We start from the raw sequence: 12,583 nt of genomic DNA on the forward strand, positions 1-12,583 counted from the left end.
ACATTTGCTATTGCAATTTCCTTCAGTTTCATTTCAACCGACAATTTATTCACGTGAACTCTCTAATCTTTTATACATAGAGACAGAAGAAGGCAGGGGAGAGGGGAGGAATTGCGGGTATTTTAGTCGAAAATCGTTCACCCTACTTAACAAAATTGCTCGATGCTTAATAGTTTTCAAATAACAAAAACTTTTTTTTTCCCTTCAAAAAAAAAAAACCACAAATATAGATTTTTTTTAAAAGAAAAAACTTATGCTATTTAGAAAAATATATATAAAACTTTACCCCGCAAAATGGAATTGCTTTCTTTTCTTTTTTTTCTTTTTTTTTTTTGTTTATAAACGATAATCCAATTTCATTTCCCGCTTTTAGGAGATTTGCAATTTTCGAGTGCAGTTTACACTCAACTGTTGTTTCAATTTCATAACAAGATAACATTTTGCAGAGACGACCAACTTTGCTATATATATATATTTGAACGAGATGAGGAAAAGTTTACTTTGACATTGAAATGGTCTTTTGTAAAGTAGGTGGAAACCAACATAATAATGAACATATAATAAGCTTGTCAGTAAATTACTCTCATTAATATTAAGTATGTATGCATATAGTTACAGTTGTAATTTTACGACTATCATTAAAATTAAAAAGGAAAAATATTTCATTGAATCAAATTAGACTCAAATTATTTTCCAATTCGTTAAAAATACAAATTTAGCTAAATGTCAATATTTTTTTTTCTATTCTATATAAATTCTATATGTCAGACTTCGCACTCGATAATTAATTTTAAAAAAGTAGCTTTCGAACTAAAAAATTAGTAAAAAAGTAGATATCGAAAAATTAAACTTGACGATCAAAAAAACTCGTTTCAGACACTTCAGAAAACTGACAAAAATTCTATTCTAATATTTTATTTTTCTGACTTTTTCCTAATTTTCATAAAAAATATTTACTTCTTTCTTATCCTGCTGAAAAAATTTAATTTTTGCAACAAATTTTATTATTCATTAAAAAATTTAAATATTTATAAAAATAATTTACTTCTTGCAAAAAATTTTATTAAAATTTTTAAATAATTCATTTCTTTCGAATAATTGTATCCAAATTCTAATTTAAATAATTGAATTCCTGAGAAATTTTTATTATTCACGAAAAGAATTGAATTCTTACGAAGATTTTTAGAAAAATTTTTTTTAAATAACTGAATTCTATTTGGAAATTTTATGAAAATAGTAGATATTGAAAATCATTGAATTGCGAAAAGTTTTTGAAAATAATTAACCTTCCGTTGAATCAAATTTTTCAGTTAAACAAATTGATTATAACTTTTTAAAATAATTGAATTTCCAAGAAGAAATTTATTACTTTAAAAGAAAAATTAATTCTTGTGATGAATATTGTTATGTATTTATGAAAATAATTAAATTCCTGTGAAAAATTCTAATATTTTCGTAAATAATTGAATTCTTCCAAAAAATTTCAAAAAAAAACATTTTTTTAAATAATAATTTTTTTTTGAGGAATTGAAATTAAATTTTTAAAAATAATTATATTTTTCGAGCAATTCCTGTAAAATTGTATTATAGAAATAATTGAAATCCTGCGGTTAATTTTATTATTTATGAAAATAATGCAATAGTTGTTAAGAATTTTATTAAAATTTTCAAAAATCATCGAATTCATGAGAAGAATTTTATTATTTTTGAAAAAAATAAAGAAAAATTTTATTAAAATTTTTTTAATTGATTTCTTTCGACTAATTTTATATGAAAATTCTAATTTAAATAATTCAATTTATGAGAGATTTTTATTATTCATGAAAATAATTTAATTCTTACAAAGATTTTAACAAAAAATTTTTTAAATAATTGAATTCTGTTTGGACATTTAATGAAAATAGTAGATATTGAAAATCATTGAATTGCGAAATGTTTTTAAGGATAATTAATTAATCTTTCGTTGTATCAAATTTTTCAATTTTAGAAATAGATTTTATTAGAATTTTTTAAAATAATTAAATTTCGAAGAAGAAATTTAATACTTTTAAAAATAAGTGAATAAGTGAATTCTTGCGATGAATATTTTTATTTATGAAAATAATTGAATTTTCCAAAGAATTTTATTAAAATGCCTCAAAATAATTGAATTTTCGGGAATAATTTTGATATTTGTCGAAACAATTGAATTCTTTCGAAAAATTATTTATATGTAAATAATTGAATTCTTGGGAAGAATTTAATTAAAATCTAAAGGAATAATTTAATTATTTGAAAAAAATTTAATTAAAATTGTATTTAAAAAAATTGATTTCTTTCGAACAATTTTATTAAAAATTTAAAATATATGAAAATAATTGAATTCCTGTGAAAAATTCTAATATTTTTACCTATAAATAATTGAATTCGTCCAAAGAATTTAAAAAAACATTTTTTTTAAATAATTAATTTTTTCAAAAATTAATTAGATTTTTTTAATTAGAAATTAGATTTTTAAGAATAATTTCATTTTTCGAGCAATGCCTGAAAAATTGTATTAAAAATAATTGAAATCCTTCGATGAATTTTATTATTTTATGAAAATAACTGAAGAGTTGCTGAGAATTTTATTAAAATTTTCAACAATAATTGAATTCCTGAGAAGAATTTTATTATTTATGAAAATAATTGTATTATTGCGACAAAATTTTATTAAAATGTTTATAAAAAGAATTGAATTTCTGTGAAAAATTTTGTTATTTTTAAAAATAATTGAATTTTTCAGAAAAATTTTATAAACATTGTTTTAAATAATTAATTTTTTCGAAATATAATAAATATTAAGAAAATTTTATTTTAAGGGCATTTGAACCTTGATGACGTCACACATGCTTTGCATAATCTGTAACCTCATTAAGGTTCAAATGCCCTTAAATAATTTAATTCTTATGGAAAATTTTATTTGTAAAAATAATTGAATTTTTTCATTAATTAATTGAAAATAGTATTAAAAATAATTGAAATTCTTCGTTGAGTTTTATTTATTTATGAAAATAATTGAATTCTTGCTTAGAATTTTATGAATTTTTTTTCTTAAATAATTGAATTCTTTTGCGAAATTTGATGAAAATACTAGATATTGAAAATAATTGAATTTCGAATATTTTTTGAAAATATAGTAACATAACGTTATTTTATTGCACTAAAAATTCATCTCTTCTTATTCTCAACTAATAAGAGAGGAATGCTGTTAAATGTGTTTATGAATATTGTCAATTTTCGAAAAGCAACACTGAATATGATTTTAGTTAGTGAAAACCACCCCCTCCCCCTCCCGTTTTATTGTACATATATATATACACACACAAGGAAGAACCAAAGTAGTCGAAACACTCACGAGAGGACCAACCAAGGATAAACGCTTATTAAATTAGTCTAACGAACCTAATATCTTAATTAAGTGAAGGATGCCCTTTACCTCCCACCCGCACATCTTCCATCACTTTGCAAGAGATCCTTAATCTTTGTGTACCGTTGAGATCACTTCAGCCTAATGACAATAATGAAAATCGACAACCCGCGGAATCAACCAACTTGATAACACAATATCCTCACAACCAGCCATCAGAGAGGGAGAGAGAGAGAGCGAGAGAGAGATCATTTTCATTTCCCTAACTAAGGTTGAGATAAATTCCATTTTAATTAACATTGTTATCGCACTGGAAACACTAAATTGGATCAAAATAACAGTTAATTAAATGCTAAAAATATGTTATTAAAGCCAGGAAAATTTACAATAAGCCTTTCCTCCTCCCCCTCTATTTTTATACTCTTGTATTTTGCATCTGATTATATAACTAGTTCAAAGTGATGTTAATTCTTGTTTAGAAGAATCGAGTCTCGCTGGGGGGTGGAGATTATAACTTTTTAATGTTTTTAGTTCTTTTTAGAAATTTTTTTTTTAAATTATACAGACAATGGAATTGTCAAATAAATATTTACTTGACTCAAATAATTTTTCTTTAAATCAATTAATTTTCCAAAAAGTTCTTCGACAATTTTCAAAATCCATATATTTACAATATTCTATTCTGCAAAATTTCAATTATTCGCAAATTCTTCAATTAAATATATATATTAAAAAATAAAAACTTCAAATAATTTTTAAAAAAATCCGCAATTAAACTTTCTGAAAAAAAAATAATTTCACAGAATTGTTAGTTAAAAATATGAAAAATTCAAATTTTCAAAGATTTGAATCTAAAACATTTTCAAAATTCAATTATTTCTAAAAATTCACGCTCTATTGCTTTTAATATTCAATTACAATCTAAAATTTTAACTGAAATCCATTTTTTCATCAATTTTTATGAGAAAATTCTACTAGAATTCAATTATTTAAACAAAAAAAAACAATTTATTGAATAATTGCATATTTCTTAAAATTAAATTCTCATAAATAATTTTATCGAGAAATTTTTAAATAATTGAATTCTTTTGACGAATTTTAATAAAATTTTTATGAATAATTAAATTCTTTTGACGGATTTTAATAAAATTTATATGAATAATTGTCTACAGTTTTCGAGGAATTCGATTAAAAAATTGTATTAAAAATAAACGAAATTCTGCAATGAGTTTTATTATTTATGAAAATAATATTGAATTCCTAAAAAGAATTTTATTATTTACGATAATAATTGAATCCCTGTAAAAATTTTATTATTTATGAAAATAATTGAATGATTGCGAAGAAATTTATAAAAAAAAAATTTGTAAACAATGGAATTCCTGTGAAATTTTTATTATTTTTTGAGAATAATTACAGATTTGTGTAGAATTTTATTAAATTCTTTTTTAAATAATTGAATTTAAATAAATAAATAAATTCTTTTGTATAATTTTATTAGAATAGTAGATACCTATGTCAAAAATGATTGAATTGAGGAAAATTTTTGAAAATAATTGAAATTTTGCCAAGAATTTTATTAAAATTTTTGAATATTCAATTATTATCTAAAATTTTAACAGAAATTCATTTTTAAATCAATTTTTATTAGAAAATTCTACGAGAATTCAATTATTTAAATACAAATATAAATAATTTATTGAACAATTGAATGTTTCATAAATTTCAATTCACATAAAGAATTTTATTATCATATTTTTAAATAATTAAATTCTTTCGACAATTTTTAATAAAAAAAATTGTATTAAATTGTATTAAAAATAATTGAAATTCTCCATTGGGTATTATTATTTCTGAAAATAATGGAATTCCTAAGAAGAATTTTACTATTTTTGAACATAATTAAATTTCTGCGAAGGATTTTATTACATTGTTGCTAGTATTAATTATAATTTTCTATTAATTAACTTTCTTAATTTTACGAATTATTATAATTTTAATTTTCCTGAATTTTTGAACGTTTAAACATACGAAATTTTTTTCAGTAGAAATATTTTCAAAAATTACAATTTTTGTAATGAAAAATAATATAAATGTTTATTTATTGTTGCTTTTTTTACTTCAATAATAATATTAATATTAATAATATTAATATTAATAATATTTAATAGATTAATAATATTAAATATATTAATAATATTGTTAATAAAATTCTTACCAAATTGATGAAACCAAAAGCGCAATGGAAAGTGTAGCAGAAAGAGAAAAATTACCTGCAACAAACAAAGAACAATGACAATTGTTAATATCGAAGAATTCGATTAAAATTTTATTAAAAATAATTGAAATTCTGCGATGAGTTTTATTATTTATGTAAAAATATTTGAATTCCTAAAAAGAATTTTATTATTTAGCAAAATAATTCTATTATAGGGTAACTGTACCAATTGTCGAGGGTTTTAGGCAACATGTGACTTTGACATTTTTTTTCTCGGAAGTAAATGCACTTTAAAATTTGATTTTTGTATATTTAGACGAAGGATCTAATAATGTTTAATATTCATATTTATTTTTTTAATATAAACTAAATTGTTAAGCAAAAAATATATTTAAAAGTCAATAGAGCAAAAGCACCATTTGTCGATGGTCTTGTGCTAATTTCTCGAGGGTCTGTTCCAATTGTCGAGGGTATGACATTTTTAAACATATAACCCAATATAACCTAACAATTAACCTGTACAGATATTAGAAAATCGAGTAGATATTTATTTTTTAGATAAAAATATTATAGAACATTACCAGAAAACAAATATATTTATTTAACTATAATTGAATAATTTATAATATCGATATAAAACATTTTTATAGTAGATGATACAGGACAGAAAATTATTTAACTGTTTTTTAAACTTTTATAAATATAAGTTAATTAAATTTAATCAATTTTGTTAATCAGACATTAATTGAAAAAATAAATTAATTTAAGTCACATTAAATTTGTAAACGAATAAAATAAACTTTTATTACGAACTGTAAATATAATGGTTAATTATAATTAAACTATAGTACAAAATTTTTTAGTTTTAAATAATGTATTTTTTTATTAATTTTTTTTCCGTCTTCCTTGTTTTTTTTTTGGTGATTATTTTCTGTTGGTTGTAAATTTTTGGAGCATTTTTTTTCTTTTTCTCTGTACCTATAAATGTTTGGTATTTATGTTTGACGTTTAGTAAATAAACACTTAACCATCGATAAATGGTACATCAGCGAAAAAAGTGACTACACCAATTTTCGAGTCATTACCTCGAAAAATGGAACTGTCAAAAAAAAGGAACCAAATACCGATGATTTGCTTTTAAAAAATATTAAATATTTTTTTTTAACAAAAAAACATGCATACAAAATTAATTTAGTTCGTGTACAAAATTATAATAATAATTTTGTACACAAAAAGTCATTATAAATACGTTTAATTTGCATTTCTAAAAATCTGTTTTAATCAACCTGAAGTATTAAGAAAATGGAGATTCGTGTAAATTTCACAGCAGTGAATTATAATATTAATTAAATAATTATTTTAGTAGAATCGCTACGAAATTTGTATATATAAATATACAGTTGAAAATACAAAGATTATTTAGAAATTTTTTTTGTTCCTAAATATTATATATTATACTATTTATCTAAAAAAGAAAATTATTATCCTCGACAATTGGAGCACCCTCGGCAATTGGTGCAGTTACCCTATAGCGAAGAAATTTATAAAAAATTTGTAAATGATTGAATTTTTGTGAAATTTTTATTATTTTATGAAAATAATTAAGTGTTTGCGTAGAATTTTATTAAAATTTTTGAAAATAATTGAATTTCACAGCAGAATTTAATTATTTCAGAAAAGAATTGAAATTTTGACGAAAATTTAAAAAAAATTTTAAACATAATTGAATTTTGGAGAAGAATTTTATTACTTTTAAAAATAATTGAATTTCTGCAATCATTTGTAATTTCTCTAAAATTCTCCAAATTATATCGTTCAATTTACGAACTTTGTGTCCTTTTTTAAATCAAATTACGGACTTTACGGACCTTTTTTTTAAAAAAAACTGACTTTTACGGATTTGAAGTAAATTTACGGACCTTTACGGTATTTACGCATTGATCCAAATTTTCGGTATTAATTTGATTCACTTTATAATTAATTTGATAATTTCAGAAAAATAATTTCGAAAAAAATTATTTCAACCATTAATTTTCGTTTCAATTTCTAATTTTTGAAGCAAATATCAACCATTTAAATGTATTGAATAAAAATTATTTGATTGAAGTAAATGTTTAATTGACAAAAGAAAAGTAATCAATTATTTTAATAAAATAATTTTTTTTAGATTTCTAAAAAAAAATTTGAAACGAGAAAAATTGAGAGTAAGAGAGAGAGAGAGAAAGGAGAGAATAGGGGAGAAAGAGAGAGAAATAGAGAGAGAGAAATGTATATATTGTAGAAAAGGAAGAGACGATATATATATGACTATAACAGACAGTTATAAGTTGGATTACCTTTCTTATTGGAAATCGTATGGAAATACTGACGAGAATCGAAAATTCAAACTCATCTTGTTAAATTCTCATGCTTGCCAGACATTTCAATAAATTAACGTTTCAATTTCACTCATTAGTCATAAATTAACAATGAGTCTAATCTTCTTATTTTCATCTTCAAGATTGATTGCGAAAAATTTTTTAAAAATTTCCTCCTTCAATATTACATTGAAAAATGTCGCATTTATTTAATTTTAATGAACATGATTTCCTTAAAATTTTCATTTCCACTCAGACAATCACCAATTATTAATTAAAAATAATGTGGAAATTTATATAGTGATGATATTTTAAAATAGACGAATTTTAATTTTAAAAAAATTATAATTATCACGATATTATTTTTACGAATAAAAGTTAGAAATTATTTTCCATAATTTTGTGTTGAGTGAATTTAAAAATTTTCAACTATATATGTAACATTTTTTAACCAAAATTTTACAATTTTTGTAACTTTCATAATTTTAAGTCTGAAATACTTTAATTCTTGTACAGAATTTTTTTTATTAAAATATTTGAAATTAATTAGATTCTTTTAAGGAATTCAATTAAAATTGCATTTGAAAATAATTAAATTCATGAGAAGAATTTTATTACTTATTAAAATAATTTAATTCTTGATAAGATTTTATTAAACCCTTCGAAAATAATTGAAATATTTTCAGGAATTTTATTCAAATTTTTTCTAAATAATAAATAATAATTAATTTATTAGTTGCCAAGTAAATTTTCAAATTCTAAATCTAAAATTATTTAAAAATAAAAGTTGACATTTGGAAATAAAAAATTTTCTAATTTACATATATTAAATATTAATAATAAATCACCCGCGTAGAAATGGCAAATGTGGGAAAACTATGGATTAAATTTTTTTAAGATTTCACCCATAGTTACGCCACTATGGGTTAAGTATGGGTTTTGTCCAAATCCCATAGTTAAACTTTGGCATTTTATGAATCAAACCCTTGATGAAATTTCGCCGCAAGTTGTGCCATACTATGGGACAAATATGGAGTTTCTGAGAATCACTTAATTCAAGTGTACATTCTAAATTTGAATCAGTTAAATATCATAGTTTTAACCAACAATCAGTGACTGACGTTTCGCTTCTAAATTAGTCAAAAACAACTGATTGTCAGTGAAAAAATCACTGATTTTCATTAAAATTAATTAAAAAAATTAATTATATTTGACTAATTGAATTACTTAAAAAAATCTTTTAAATTAACAATTATTTTTCACTGACAATCATAGTTTTATTTTAAACTAAATGACTAGTAGATATATTACAAACAATGCAAAATATTTTTTTTAATGAGATGTATTATTGAAACATACTTTTACCGGATACCTTTAAAAAAGTTGAATTATTTTTTCAAAAATATTACTAAATAATTAATTAATTAATTGTGGATGGTAATTTTGTTTTGATTAAACAATAATAATAATTAAATAATTAAATAATAAAATAATTATTATAAATAATTAAATAATAATAAACAATATTACTAAATATTGTGTTTTTTTATAAAATCTTTTAATTAAGAGTTTAAAAGACTTTAGAAATTTTAATTTTTATCATTAAAAAAATATATGTCGATAAGTCAATAATAAATGAGGGTTTCTTTGTTACAAATAACTTTTCTGTTAAATAAATTTTTATTTTGTGAAATTTGTTTTTTAAAAAATAAATATTTTATTTAAATTAAAGATTTGTATACTTTAAAATAATAAATTAAAAAATATTTTAATTTATATATACCCATGCGGAAGCATTTCCGGAATTTTACCGAAAATAATTTTTTCCAGAAATTATTTGAAAATTATTCAGAAATACTCCTGAAAAATTCTGAATAGTGTTACTTGAAATAATCATGGTTCTTAAAATTTGTTTAAATTTTATCAGTCAAATATTTTTTGGAATTTTATCAAATATTAATTTAGTTTTTAATTATTCCATGTAAAAAAGTTCTCGGAAGTAAAAAAAATTTTTATGATACGAAAGATGTCACTTTTTTGTCTAGTAAAAATTCAAATAATATTTAAATTATGTTTTAAAATTTTCGTTTTTCAAATAACCTAATTTTTTTATCATTTAATTACGAAAGACTGGTAATAATAAATTAATTGAAAGCTCATGTAATATAAAGTATTTGCGATGAAAAGAAAATAAAAATTCGAATCTTGTTAGAACCTTTAAATTATTACTAAATATATAAATATATAATTATACGAATATAAATTGAAATGTACGTAAATTTTTAATGTTGAAGTGATGAATCAACTTTCAGTTAAAAAAATTACATTTATTCACCTGAAAAAATACAAAAAAGTGTTAGAAAAATTTAAAAGTTCATTGGAAATACTTTATATTATGTTAGTTTTTAATTAATTTATTATCACCAGTTTCTCGTAATTGATTCATAAAAAAATTAGGTTATTTGAAAAACAACATTTTAAAACATAATTTAAATATTATTTCAATTTTTTCGAAAGTCTAATCATTAAAATAATAATGATTTATACTTTTATTATTTAGTCTATGTTTTTAATTTTATTTACACTAGACAAAAAAGTGACATTTTACGTATCATAAATAATTTTTTTTTACTTCCGGGAGTCACTCCCGAAAACATTTTACATGAAATAACTAAGAAATAAATTAATATTTGGGTAATTATTCGCGTAGCACAGGACTTGGTTTATAAAATAAATTAAAAAGAATTTTTTTTCGTTTTGATAATTATATTAACAAATTTTTTTTAAGATAAAGGGTTTAGAAATAAAAATCCATGGCGGGTCGGAAAATATGTTTATAATTATTTTAAATAGTTGAATATTGATATTAATTGTTCGTAACCAAAAAAGCATTTATCAAGAAAGATTTCCTAGTAAAATTATTACTGAAAAAATTACAAAAAAAATTTTAAAAAAATTTAAAATTTAAAAAATTTTTTTACAACAAAAATTTGTTGTAAACGCAAATATAACAATTAACAAATTTACTGCTTGGACAGTTTTTAAAGTATAAGAAGTTCTAGTAATAATTTATGAAAATTATAGTTATTTATAAAGATTGTTGATGTAATTTATAAAAATATTATAGCGTGAATCTCAATAAAAAATCATTATTTGGGTAAAGAAAAAGATAAAAATAAAACTATGATTATCATTGAAAAATAATAGTTATTTTAAAAGATTTTTTTAAGTGATTCAATTAGTCAAATATAATTAATTTTTTAAATTAATTTTACTGAAAATCAGTGATTTTTTCACTGACAATCAGTTGTTTTTGACTAATTTAGAAGCGATACGTCAGTCACTGATTGTTGGTTAAAACTATGATATTTAACTGATTCAAATTTAGAATGTACACTTGAATTAAGTGATTCTCAGAAACTCCATATTTGTCCCATAGTATGGCACAACTTGCGGCGAAATTTCATCAAGGGTTTGATTCATAAAATGCCAAAGTTTAACTATGGGATTTGGACAAAACCCATACTTAACCCATAGTGGCGTAACTATGGGTGAAATCTTAAAAAAATTTAATCCATAGTTTTCCCACATTTGCCATTTCTACGCGGGCAAATACCGCGCGTAATATTTGCTATTTTAAAAAGAAATGATAAAATTACAACTCTTTTATATATGTACATATATTTTCTCCATTTTCATATTTTTTTATTTATTTTTATGTTTATACTTCACTTAATTTAAATTTTTTATTTTAAACATAATATTATTTTTTTCTTACACGAATATAAAATTTCAGGGATATAAATTTTATGCGAAATGTTCTTTATATAGGATGTGTAATAAAAAAAAGGAATTTTAATTTACATTCACATTTTTTGATCTACATCACGTGGAAAGAAAAGATTTGTTTAGTGAAAATGCTCTACTAGAAATTCACGACTTTTTATGCCCTCTCTCTCTCTCTCTCCCTCTCCCTTGCAATCTGAATGTAAAACACAAGCGAACGTAAAGATTTAAGTGCGATTGTTCCTTCCATTTGCATTGTTATTTCCTACTTTTAATTATTACGCTTTTATTTTAATTTATTTATGAAAACTTTTAATTGCTCATTATTATACTATCATCAGTTAATGTACGTTTATCTACTCCTTTTTTCCCTAACAAAGGGAGTGTATTTTTTTTTCTTTTTGCAAAAACTGTCAAAGTAATTTAGTTTCATCAGTTTACAAATAAAAGTACTCTGCATTTTTAAAAATTTTTTTTCCAAATCGGAAACAATTATTGATTTTCGTTTAGTAGTTAGTTACTTGGTAATAATTTAGACTTTTAATTATTGAAATTGCTTTTAAAAACACAGATTTCATTTATTGAACAATAATATAAATAATGTAGGGAATCAATTTTATAACACTAACAAAAAATATTTCTAATTTTTATTCCAGAGGTTAAATTAAATTAAATAAAAAAAATTTTAACTAAATAAATTTAAATGAATTAGAAAATTAAACAAAATTACAAAAATTAAATTAAAAATTTAATTAAATTAAAATTAAATAAATTTAAAAACTAAATAAATGTGGAAATTAAATAAAATGATAAATTAAATTAAATAAAAACGTA

The 12,583-nt window shown here is 21.1% G+C and overlaps 1 protein-coding gene across 3 annotated transcripts in view; it reads right to left on the minus strand.

Moving 5' to 3' along the window:
- Window positions 1-12,583, minus strand: part of LOC122508535 — an 843,732-nt gene that overhangs the window by 552,644 nt on the left and 278,505 nt on the right. For 2 of the 3 annotated variants that reach the window (XM_043621950.1, XM_043621952.1), the window contains one exon: window positions 5,607-5,661. The exons of the other annotated variant lie outside the window; for it this stretch is intronic. The gene's annotated coding sequence lies outside the window, so the exon portion shown is untranslated. The remainder of the gene's footprint in view (window positions 1-5,606; window positions 5,662-12,583) is intronic. 3 annotated transcript variants of the gene reach the window in all.

Source organism: Leptopilina heterotoma, unplaced genomic scaffold (assembly GCF_015476425.1).
Source record: "Leptopilina heterotoma isolate Lh14 unplaced genomic scaffold, ASM1547642v1 Lhet_54, whole genome shotgun sequence".
In the NCBI taxonomy this organism is placed as follows: Eukaryota; Metazoa; Arthropoda; class Insecta; order Hymenoptera; family Figitidae; genus Leptopilina; species Leptopilina heterotoma.